The following is a 12,009-nucleotide window of genomic DNA, read 5'->3' as shown; positions in this document are numbered from 1 at the left end:
TATTTCAAGATGGCAACATTTCCTGTCCAATGTCCTCACGTCCCGAACGCTCAAAAGCCTCACACCGGGCAAGCCCTCACCGGGTAGATCTCTGGCTCCCAGTTAAAATCAAATCCTGAGCATGCTAGCGCTACGATCAAAGAGAGAGGAGAGGGTTAGAGAGCTGCTATCTTGGTAAAGGCCTGAAACTGCTAGTTCCCAAGAGGGTCTGCACTTTCAGTTATGACTGACTGTGAGACGAGAAGATGAAGATTTTCTGCACCCAGCATACATTGCAGCATGCTTAGGCAAATGAGGAGCGAGACCCACCAATCCCTCGCCACTTCGCTGAAAGCTCCTCCTCTGCATAAAGAGAACACTTTTACAAGGGAGCAGAGTGGCGCAGCGAAAGCGTGCTGGGCCCATAACCCAGAGATCGATGGATCGAAACCATCCTCTGCTATTATATTTCTTGTTTTTTCTTCTGAGGACCAATCTGTCATTTACACGCTACCAGCAAGGAAAAGCGCAGGCTTGTGCTAGCTATGTGAGAAAAGACTTCTCAACTATCTGTCTCTGCTGAAATACAAGAGAGTGATCGCCAAAGGATCAACCCCATACTTTGAAAGTAAAGATACCCAATTATAAGCATAAATGACTGGTGGGACCGTCACACGTTTTTCTGGGCATGCTTTGAATGTCATTCTTGCCTTTTCGTTCTGCTCTTATCATTCTCCTGGGCATTTCATGGAAGGCACTCTCTTTCTCTTCGCTGCTTTGCTTCCAATGCTGCCTAAATATGTTCATTTCCTCTATTTGTACTACTGCTTTCCATTTCTTCTCTTCTGCACAGATTTGGCCTTGGTTTCAATCCCCAGTTCCTTACCCTCTACAAGAAACTTTCTACTGCTTTTCATGTTGGTATCTAAACCAAATGCACCATTGAAACTGGTGCAAGATAGTCATTGAACTCGGGGTTGTAATCTTTAGAACCGAGAGCACCCACATCATAGGGCGTTGGTGGTATAGTGGTGAGCATAGCTGCTTCCCAAGCAGTTGACCCGGGTTCGATTCCCGGCCAATGCAGTGCAAATTTTTATATGTTCTCCAAGCAGGATTTGTTTTAATGCAACATGTCACAAAACGGAAATATCATGAACAGATTAATCAGACGTTAAATTAAAAAAAAAATGAAATACTTAGGCAGGCATCTCGATCGCCCCATCTGCGACATTCATTGTCCTATTAGATGCTATTTTCCAAAAAGCAGAGTCACCACTCACATGTGCTGGTAATAAATATGTTGCGGGCGTTAGACAATGAAAGGGCTGAACCCCGACCAGACATTCTAACTCTAGCATCTCTATATTAAAAAGCATTTCTAGGCAATATCTAGCATGTGAATAAAAGTAGGCAAGATCCACCGATGAATCTGGCAAAAGTCCCCAACGATTTTGTGCACACTTGTTCTCTCACCTGAATGCAGCGCCACCTTGTAGCCATCGGATGTAACTGCAGCTCACAAAATGTTATATCAGAGAGCAAGTTGAGAGGACTCCAAGAGGCAGATGTCCATGGAAAGAGCCTCTCACGACAGCAGGAAGGTTGGATATTTCAAGATGGCAACATTTCCTGTCCAATGTCCTCACGTCCCGAACGCTCCCAAACGCTCAAAAGCCTCACACCGGGCAAGCCCTCACCGGGTAGATCTCTGGCTCCCAGTTAAAATCAAATCCTGAGCATGCTAGCGCTAGGATCAAAGAGAGAGGAGAGGGTTAGAGAGCTGCTATCTTGGTAAAGGCCTGAAACTGCTAGTTCCCAAGAGGGTCTGCACTTTCAGTTATGACTGACTGTGAGACGAGAAGATGAAGATTTTCTGCACCCAGCATACATTGCAGCATGCTTAGGCAAATGAGGAGCGAGACCCACCAATCCCTCGCCACTTCGCTGAAAGCTCCTCCTCTGCATAAAGAGAACACTTTTACAAGGGAGCAGAGTGGCGCAGCGGAAGCGTGCTGGGCCCATAACCCAGAGGTCGATGGATCGAAACCATCCTCTGCTATAATATTTCTTGTTTTTTCTTCTGAGAACCAATCTGTCATTTCCACGCTACCAGCAAGGAAAAGCGCAGGCTTGTGCTAGCTATGTGAGAAAAGACTTCTCAACTATCTGTCTCTGCTGAAATACAAGAGAGTGATCGCCAAAGGATCAACCCCATACTTTGAAAGTAAAGATACCCAATTATAAGCATAAATGACTGGTGGGACCGTCACACGTTTTTCTGGGCATGCTTTGAATGTCATTCTTGCCTTTTCGTTCTGCTCTTATCATTCTCCTGGGCATTTCATGGAAGGCACTCTCTTTCTCTTCGCTGCTTTGCTTCCAATGCTGCCTAAATATGTTCATTTCCACTATTTGTACTACTGCTTTCCATTTCTTCTCTTCTGCACAGATTTGGCCTTGGTTTCAATCCCCAGTTCCTTACCCTCTACAAGAAACTTTCTACTGCTTTTCATGTTGGTATCTAAACCAAATGCACCATTGAAACTGGTGCAAGATAGTCATTGAACTCGGGGTTGTAATCTTTAGAACCGAGAGCAACCACATCATAGGGCGTTGGTGGTATAGTGGTGAGCATAGCTGCTTCCCAAGCAGTTGACCCGGGTTCGATTCCCGGCCAATGCAGTGCAAATTTTTATATGTTCTCCAAGCAGGATTTGTTTTAATGCAACATGTCACAAAACGGAAATATCATGAACAGATTAATCAGACGTTAAATTAAAAAAAAAATGAAATACTTAGGCAGGCATCTCGATCGCCCCATCTGCTACATTCATTGTCCTATTAGATGCTATTTTCCAAAAAGCAGAGTCACCACTCACATGTGCTGGTAATAAATATGTTGCGGGCGGTAGACAATGAAAGGGCTGAACCCCGACTAGACATTCTAACTGTAGCATCTCTATATTAAAAAGCATTTCTAGGCAATATCTAGCATGTGAATAAAAGTAGGCAAGATCCACCGATGAATCTGGCAAAAGTCCCCAACGATTTTGTGCACACTTGTTCTCTCACCTGAATGCAGCGCCACCTTGTAGCCATCGGATGTAACTGCAGCTCACAAAATGTTATATCAGAGAGCAAATTGAGAGGACTCCAAGAGGCAGATGTCCATGGAAAGAGCCTCTCATGACAGCAGGAAGGTTGGATATTTCAAGATGGCAACATTTCCTATCCAACGTCCTCACGTCCCGAACGCTCCCAAACGCTCAAAAGCTTTGCCCTCACCGGGTAGATCTCTGGCTCCCAGTTAAAATCAAATCCTGAGCATGCTAGCGCTAGGATCAAAGAGAGAGGAGAGGGTTAGAGAGCTGCTATCTTGGTAAAGGCCTGAAACTGCTAGTTCCCAAGAGGGTCTGCACTTTCAGTTATGACTGACTGTGAGACGAGAAGATGAAGATTTTCTGCACCCAGCATACATTGCAGCATGCTTAGGCAAATGAGGAGCGAGACCCACCAATCCCTCGCCACTTCGCTGAAAGCTCCTCCTCTGCATAAAGAGAACACTTTTACAAGAGAGCAGAGTGGCGCAGTGGAAGCGTGCTGGGCCCATAACCCAGAGGTCGATGGATCGAAACCATCCTCTGCTATAATATTTCTTGTTTTTTCTTCTGAGAACCAATCTGTCATTTCCACGCTACCAGCAAGGAAAAGCGCAGGCTTGTGCTAGCTATGTGAGAAAAGACTTCTCAACTATCTGTCTCTGCTGAAACACAACAGAGTGATCGCCAAAGGATCAACCCCATACTTTGAAAGTAAAGATACCCAATTATAAGCATAAATGACTGGTGGGACCGTCACACGTTTTTCTGGGCATGCTTTGAATGTCATTCTTGCCTTTTCGTTCTGCTCTTATCATTCTCCTGGGCATTTCATGGAAGGCACTCTCTTTCTCTTCGCTGCTTTGCTTCCAATGCTGCCTAAATATGTTCATTTCCACTATTTGTACTACTGCTTTCCATTTCTTCTCGTCTGCACAGATTTGGCCTTGGTTTCAATCCCCAGTTCCTTACCCTCTACAAGAAACTTTCTACTGCTTTTCATGTTGGTATCTAAACCAAATGCACCATTGAAACTGGTGCAAGAAAGTCATTGAACTCAGGGTTGTAATCTTTAGAACCGAGAGCACCCACATCATAGGGCGTTGGTGGTATAGTGGTGAGCATAGCTGCTTCCCAAGCAGTTGACCCGGGTTCGATTCCCGGCCAATGCAGTGCAAATTTTTATATGTTCTCCAAGCAGGATTTGTTTTAATGCAACATGTCACAAAACGGAAATATCATGAACAGATTAATCAGACGTTAAATTAAAAAAAAAATGAAATACTTAGGCAGGCATCTCGATCGCCCCATCGGCTACATTCATTGTCCTATTAGATGCTATTTTCCAAAAAGCAGAGTCACCACTCACATGTGCTGGTAATAAATATGTTGCGGGCGGTAGACAATGAAAGGGCTGAACCCCGACCAGACATTCTAACTCTAGCATCTCTATATTAAAAAGCATTTCTAGGCAATATCTAGCATGTGAATAAAAGTAGGCAAGATCCACCGATGAATCTGGCAAAAGTCCCCAACGATTTTGTGCACACTTGTTCTCTCACCTGAATGCAGCGCCACCTTGTAGCCATCGGATGTAACTGCAGCTCACAAAATGTTATATCAGAGAGCAAGTTGAGAGGACTCCAAGAGGCAGATGTCCATGGAAAGAGCCTCTCACGACAGCAGGAAGGTTGGATATTTCAAGATGGCAACATTTCCTGTCCAATGTCCTCACGTCCCGAACGCTCCCAAACGCTCAAAAGCCTCACACCGGGCAAGCCCTCACCGGGTAGATCTCTGGCTCCCAGTTAAAATCAAATCCTGAGCATGCTAGCGCTAGGATCAAAGAGAGAGGAGAGGGTTAGAGAGCTGCTATCTTGGTAAAGGCCTGAAACTGCTAGTTCCCAAGAGGGTCTGCACTTTCAGTTATGACTAACTGTGAGACGAGAAGATGAAGATTTTCTGCACCCAGCATACATTGCAGCATGCTTAGGCAAATGAGGAGCGAGACCCACCAATCCCTCGCCACTTCGCTGAAAGCTCCTCCTCTGCATAAAGAGAACACTTTTACAAGGGAGCAGAGTGGCGCAGCGGAAGCGTGCTGGGCCCATAACCCAGAGGTCGATGGATCGAAACCATCCTCTGCTATAATATTTCTTGTTTTTTCTTCTGCGGACCAATCTGTCATTTCCACGCTACCAGCAAGGAAAAGCGCAGGCTTGTGCTAGCTATGTGAGAAAAGACTTCTCAACTATCTGTCTCTGCTGAAATACAAGAGAGTGATCGCCAAAGGATCAACCCCATACTTTGAAAGTAAAGATACCCAATTATAAGCATAAATGACTGGTGGGACCGTCACACGTTTTTCTGGGCATGCTTTGAATGTCATTCTTGCCTTTTCGTTCTGCTCTTATCATTCTCCTGGGCATTTCATGGAAGGCACTCTCTTTCTCTTCGCTGCTTTGCTTCCAATGCTGCCTAAATATGTTCATTTCCTCTATTTGTACTACTGCTTTCCATTTCTTCTCTTCTGCACAGATTTGGCCTTGGTTTCAATCCCCAGTTCCTTACCCTCTACAAGAAACTTTCTACTGCTTTTCATGTTGGTATCTAAACCAAATGCACCATTGAAACTGGTGCAAGATAGTCATTGAACTCGGGGTTGTAATCTTTAGAACCGAGAGCACCCACATCATAGGGCGTTGGTGGTATAGTGGTGAGCATAGCTGCTTCCCAAGCAGTTGACCCGGGTTCGATTCCCGGCCAATGCAGTGCAAATTTTTATATGTTCTCCAAGCAGGATTTGTTTTAATGCAACATGTCACAAAACGGAAATATCATGAACAGATTAATCAGACGTTAAATTAAAAAAAAAATGAAATACTTAGGCAGGCATCTCGATCGCCCCATCTGCGACATTCATTGTCCTATTAGATGCTATTTTCCAAAAAGCAGAGTCACCACTCACATGTGCTGGTAATAAATATGTTGCGGGCGGTAGACAATGAAAGGGCTGAACCCCGACCAGACATTCTAACTCTAGCATCTCTATATTAAAAAGCATTTCTAGGCAATATCTAGCATGTGAATAAAAGTAGGCAAGATCCACCGATGAATATTGCAAAAGTCCCCAACGATTTTGTGCACACTTGTTCTCTCACCTGAATGCAGCGCCACCTTGTAGCCATCGGATGTAACTGCAGCTCACAAAATGTTATATCAGAGAGCAAGTTGAGAGGACTCCAAGAGGCAGATGTCCATGGAAAGAGCCTCTCACGACAGCAGGAAGGTTGGATATTTCAAGATGGCAACATTTCCTGTCCAACGTCCTCACGTCCCGAACGCTCCCAAACGCTCAAAAGCCTCGCCCTCACCGGGTAGATCTCTGGCTCCCAGTTAAAATCAAATCCTGAGCATGCTAGCGCTAGGATCAAAGAGAGAGGAGAGGGTTAGAGAGCTGCTATCTTGGTAAAGGCCTGAAACTGCTAGTTCCCAAGAGGGTCTGCACTTTCAGTTATGACTGACTGTGAGACAAGAAGATGAAGATTTTCTGCACCCAGCATACATTGCAGCATGCTTAGGCAAATGAGGAGCGAGACCCACCAATCCCTCGCCACTTCGCTGAAAGGTCCTCCTCTGCATAAAGAGAACACTTTTACAAGGGAGCAGAGTGGCGCAGCGGAAGCGTGCTGGGCCCATAACCCAGAGGTCGATGGATCGAAACCATCCTCTGCTATTATATTTCTTGTTTTTTCTTCTGAGGACCAATCTGTCATTTCCACGCTACCAGCAAGGAAAAGCGCAGGCTTGTGCTAGCTATGTGAGAAAAGACTTCTCAACTATCTGTCTCTGCTGAAATACAAGAGAGTGATCGTCAAAGGATCAACCCCATACTTTGAAAGTAAAGATACCCAATTATAAGCATAAATGACTGGTGGGACCGTCACACGTTTTTCTGGGCATGCTTTGAATGTCATTCTTGCCTTTTCGTTCTGCTCTTATCATTCTCCTGGGCATTTCATGGAAGGCACTCTCTTTCTCTTCGCTGCTTTGCTTCCAATGCTGCCTAAATATGTTCATTTCCACTATTTGTACTACTGCTTTCCATTTCTTCTCTTCTGCACAGATTTGGCCTTGGTTTCAATCCCCAGTTCCTTACCCTCTACAAGAAACTTTCTACTGCTTTTCATGTTGGTATCTAAACCAAATGCACCATTGAAACTGGTGCAAGATAGTCATTGAACTCGGGGTTGTAATCTTTAGAACCGAGAGCACCCACATCATAGGGCGTTGGTGGTATAGTGGTGAGCATAGCTGCTTCCCAAGCAGTTGACCCGGGTTCGATTCCCAGCCAATGCAGTGCAAATTTTTATATGTTCTCCAAGCAGGATTTGTTTTAATGCAACATGTCACAAAACGGAAATATCATGAACAGATTAATCAGACGTTAAATTAAAAAAAAAATGAAATACTTAGGCAGGCATCTCGATCGCCCCATCTGCGACATTCATTGTCCTATTAGATGCTATTTTCCAAAAAGCAGAGTCACCACTCACATGTGCTGGTAATAAATATGTTGCGGGCGGTAGACAATGAAAGGGCTGAACCCCGACCAGACATTCTAACTCTAGCATCTCTATATTAAAAAGCATTTCTAGGCAATATCTAGCATGTGAATAAAAGTAGGCAAGATCCACCGATGAATCTGGCAAAAGTCCCCAACGATTTTGTGCACACTTGTTCTCTCACCTGAATGCAGCGCCACCTTGTAGCCATCGGATGTAACTGCAGCTCACAAAATGTTATATCAGAGAGCAAGTTGAGAGGACTCCAAGAGGCAGATGTCCATGGAAAGAGCCTCTCACGACAGCAGGAAGGTTGGATATTTCAAGATGGCAACATTTCCTGTCCAATGTCCTCACGTCCCGAACGCTCCCAAACGCTCAAAAGCCTCACACCGGGCAAGCCCTCACCGGGTAGATCTCTGGCTCCCAGTTAAAATCAAATCCTGAGCATGCTAGCGCTAGGATCAAAGAGAGAGGAGAGGGTTAGAGAGCTGCTATCTTGGTAAAGGCCTGAAACTGCTAGTTCCCAAGAGGGTCTGCACTTTCAGTTATGACTGACTGTGAGACGAGAAGATGAAGATTTTCTGCACCCAGCATACATTGCAGCATGCTTAGGCAAATGAGGAGCGAGACCCACCAATCCCTCGCCACTTCGCTGAAAGCTCCTCCTCTGCATAAAGAGAACACTTTTACAAGGGAGCAGAGTGGCGCAGCGGAAGCGTGCTGGGCCCATAACCCAGAGGTCGATGGATCGAAACCATCCTCTGCTATAATATTTCTTGTTTTTTCTTCTGAGAACCAATCTGTCATTTCCACGCTACCAGCAAGGAAAAGCGCAGGCTTGTGCTAGCTATGTGAGAAAAGACTTCTCAACTATCTGTCTCTGCTGAAATACAAGAGAGTGATCGCCAAAGGATCAACCCCATACTTTGAAAGTAAAGATACCCAATTATAAGCATAAATGACTGGTGGGACCGTCACACGTTTTTCTGGGCATGCTTTGAATGTCATTCTTGCCTTTTCGTTCTGCTCTTATCATTCTCCTGGGCATTTCATGGAAGGCACTTTCTTTCTCTTCGCTGCTTTGCTTCCAATGCTGCCTAAATATGTTCATTTCCACTATTTGTACTACTGCTTTCCATTTCTTCTCTTCTGCACAGATTTGGCCTTGGTTTCAATCCCCAGTTCCTTACCCTCTACAAGAAACTTTCTACTGCTTTTCATGTTGGTATCTAAACCAAATGCACCATTGAAACTGGTGCAAGATAGTCATTGAACTCGGGGTTGTAATCTTTAGAACCGAGAGCAATCACATCATAGGGCGTTGGTGGTATAGTGGTGAGCATAGCTGCTTCCCAAGCAGTTGACCCGGGTTCGATTCCCGGCCAATGCAGTGCAAATTTTTATATGTTCTCCAAGCAGGATTTGTTTTAATGCAACATGTCACAAAACGGAAATATCATGAACAGATTAATCAGACGTTAAATTAAAAAAAAAATGAAATACTTAGGCAGGCATCTCGATCGCCCCATCTGCTACATTCATTGTCCTATTAGATGCTATTTTCCAAAAAGCAGAGTCACCACTCACATGTGCTGGTAATAAATATGTTGCGGGCGGTAGACAATGAAAGGGCTGAACCCCGACTAGACATTCTAACTGTAGCATCTCTATATTAAAAAGCATTTCTAGGCAATATCTAGCATGTGAATAAAAGTAGGCAAGATCCACCGATGAATCTGGCAAAAGTCCCCAACGATTTTGTGCACACTTGTTCTCTCACCTGAATGCAGCGCCACCTTGTAGCCATCGGATGTAACTGCAGCTCACAAAATGTTATATCAGAGAGCAAATTGAGAGGACTCCAAGAGGCAGATGTCCATGGAAAGAGCCTCTCACGACAGCAGGAAGGTTGGATATTTCAAGATGGCAACATTTCCTGTCCAATGTCCTCACATCCCGAACGCTCCCAAACGCTCAAAAGCCTCACACCGGGCAAGCCCTCACCGGGTAGATCTCTGGCTCCCAGTTAAAATCAAATCCTGAGCATGCTAGCGCTAGGATCAAAGAGAGAGGAGAGGGTTAGAGAGCTGCTATCTTGGTAAAGGCCTGAAACTGCTAGTTCCCAAGAGGGTCTGCACTTTCAGTGATGACTAACTGTGAGACGAGAAGATGAAGATTTTCTGCACCCAGCATACATTGCAGCATGCTTAGGCAAATGAGGAGCGAGACCCACCAATCCCTCGCCACTTCGCTGAAAGCTCCTCCTCTGCATAAAGAGAACACTTTTACAAGGGAGCAGAGTGGCGCAGCGGAAGCGTGCTGGGCCCATAACCCAGAGGTCGATGGATCGAAACCATCCTCTGCTATAATATTTCTTGTTTTTTCTTCTGAGGACCAATCTGTCATTTCCACGCTACCAGCAAGGAAAAGCGCAGGCTTGTGCTAGCTATGTGAGAAAAGACTTCTCAACTATCTGTCTCTGCTGAAATACAAGAGAGTGATCGCCAAAGGATCAACCCCATACTTTGAAAGTAAAGATACCCAATTATAAGCATAAATGACTGGTGGGACCGTCACACGTTTTTCTGGGCATGCTTTGAATGTCATTCTTGCCTTTTCGTTCTGCTCTTATCATTCTCCTGGGCATTTCATGGAAGGCACTCTCTTTCTCTTCGCTGCTTTGCTTCCAAAGCTGCCTAAATATGTTCATTTCCACTATTTGTACTACTGCTTTCCATTTCTTCTCTTCTGCACAGATTTGGCCTTGGTTTCAATCCCCAGTTCCTTACCCTCTACAAGAAACTTTCTACTGCTTTTCATGTTGGTATCTAAACCAAATGCACCATTGAAACTGGTGCAAGATAGTCATTGAACTCGGGGTTGTAATCTTTAGAACCGAGAGCAAGCACATCATAGGGTGTTGGTGGTATAGTGGTGAGCATAGCTGCTTCCCAAGCAGTTGACCCGGGTTCGATTCCCGGCCAATGCAGTGCAAATTTTTATATGTTCTCCAAGCAGGATTTGTTTTAATGCAACATGTCACAAAATGGAAATATCATGAACAGATTAATCAGACGTTAAATTTAAAAAAAAATGAAATACTTAGGCAGGCATCTCGATCGCCCCATCTGCTACATTCATTGTCCTATTAGATGCTATTTTCCAAAAAGCAGAGTCACCACTCACATGTGCTGGTAATAAATATGTTGCGGGCGGTAGACAATGAAAGGGCTGAACCCCGACCAGACATTCTAACTCTAGCATCTCTATATTAAAAAGCATTTCTAGGCAATATCTAGCATGTGAATAAAAGTAGGCAAGATCCACCGATGAATCTGGCAAAAGTCCCCAACGATTTTGTGCACACTTGTTCTCTCACCTGAATGCAGCGCCATCTTGTAGCCATCGGATGTAACTGCAGCTCACAAAATGTTATATCAGAGAGCAAGTTGAGAGGACTCCAAGAGGCAGATGTCCATGGAAAGAGCCTCTCACGACAGCAGGAAGGTTGGATATTTCAAGATGGCAACATTTCCTGTCCAACGTCCTCACGTCCCGAACGCTCCCAAACGCTCAAAAGCCTCACACCGGGCAAGCCCTCACCGGGTAGATCTCTGGCTCCCAGTTAAAATCAAATCCTGAGCATGCTAGCGCTAGGATCAAAGAGAGAGGAGAGGGTTAGAGAGCTGCTATCTTGGTAAAGGCCTGAAACTGCTAGTTCCCAAGAGGGTCTGCACTTTCAGTTATGACTGACTGTGAGACGAGAAGATGAAGATTTTCTGCACCCAGCATACATTGCAGCATGCTTAGGCAAATGAGGAGCGAGACCCACCAATCCCTCGCCACTTCGCTGAAAGCTCCTCCTCTGCATAAAGAGAACACTTTTACAAGGGAGCAGAGTGGCGCAGCGGAAGCGTGCTGGGCCCATAACCCAGAGGTCGATGGATCGAAACCATCCTCTGCTATTATATTTCTTGTTTTTTCTTCTGAGGACCAATCTGTCATTTCCACGCTACCAGCAAGGAGAAGCGCAGGCTTGTGCTAGCTATGTGAGAAAAGACTTCTCAACTATCTGTCTCTGCTGAAATACAAGAGAGTGATCGCCAAAGGATCAACCCCATACTTTGAAAGTAAAGATACCCAATTATAAGCATAAATGACTGGTGGGACCGTCACACGTTTTTCTGGGCATGCTTTGAATGTCATTCTTGCCTTTTCGTTCTGCTCTTATCATTCTCCTGGGCATTTCATGGAAGGCACTCTCTTTCTCTTCGCTGCTTTGCTTCCAATGCTGCCTAAATATGTTCATTTCCACTATTTGTACTACTGCTTTCCATTTCTTCTCTTCTGCACAGATTTGG

At 44.9% G+C, this 12,009-nt stretch overlaps 6 non-coding genes across 6 annotated transcripts; all 6 read left to right on the top strand.

The window, feature by feature from the left end:
- Nucleotides 1–993: 993 nt before the first annotated feature.
- TRNAG-CCC (transfer RNA glycine (anticodon CCC)) lies at nt 994–1,065 on the top strand. The gene has a single exon. It is a non-coding gene; the product is annotated as a tRNA-Gly (tRNA).
- A 1,527-nt stretch (nt 1,066–2,592) lies between these two features.
- On the top strand, nt 2,593–2,664 carry TRNAG-CCC (transfer RNA glycine (anticodon CCC)). The gene has a single exon. It is a non-coding gene; the product is annotated as a tRNA-Gly (tRNA).
- Nucleotides 2,665–4,180: 1,516 nt separating this feature from the next.
- TRNAG-CCC (transfer RNA glycine (anticodon CCC)) lies at nt 4,181–4,252 on the top strand. Its single transcript has one exon. It is a non-coding gene; the product is annotated as a tRNA-Gly (tRNA).
- Nucleotides 4,253–5,779: 1,527 nt separating this feature from the next.
- On the top strand, nt 5,780–5,851 carry TRNAG-CCC (transfer RNA glycine (anticodon CCC)). Its single transcript has one exon. It is a non-coding gene; the product is annotated as a tRNA-Gly (tRNA).
- A 3,115-nt stretch (nt 5,852–8,966) lies between these two features.
- Nucleotides 8,967–9,038, top strand: TRNAG-CCC (transfer RNA glycine (anticodon CCC)). The gene has a single exon. It is a non-coding gene; the product is annotated as a tRNA-Gly (tRNA).
- A 1,527-nt stretch (nt 9,039–10,565) lies between these two features.
- Nucleotides 10,566–10,637, top strand: TRNAG-CCC (transfer RNA glycine (anticodon CCC)). Its single transcript has one exon. It is a non-coding gene; the product is annotated as a tRNA-Gly (tRNA).
- Nucleotides 10,638–12,009: the final 1,372 nt, after the last annotated feature.

This window comes from Triturus cristatus, chromosome 11 (genome assembly GCF_964204655.1).
Source record: "Triturus cristatus chromosome 11, aTriCri1.1, whole genome shotgun sequence".
Taxonomy (NCBI): domain Eukaryota; kingdom Metazoa; phylum Chordata; class Amphibia; order Caudata; family Salamandridae; genus Triturus; species Triturus cristatus.
The sequence above is the reverse complement of the archived record's forward strand: the minus strand, read 5'-3'. Positions and strand labels throughout refer to the sequence as shown.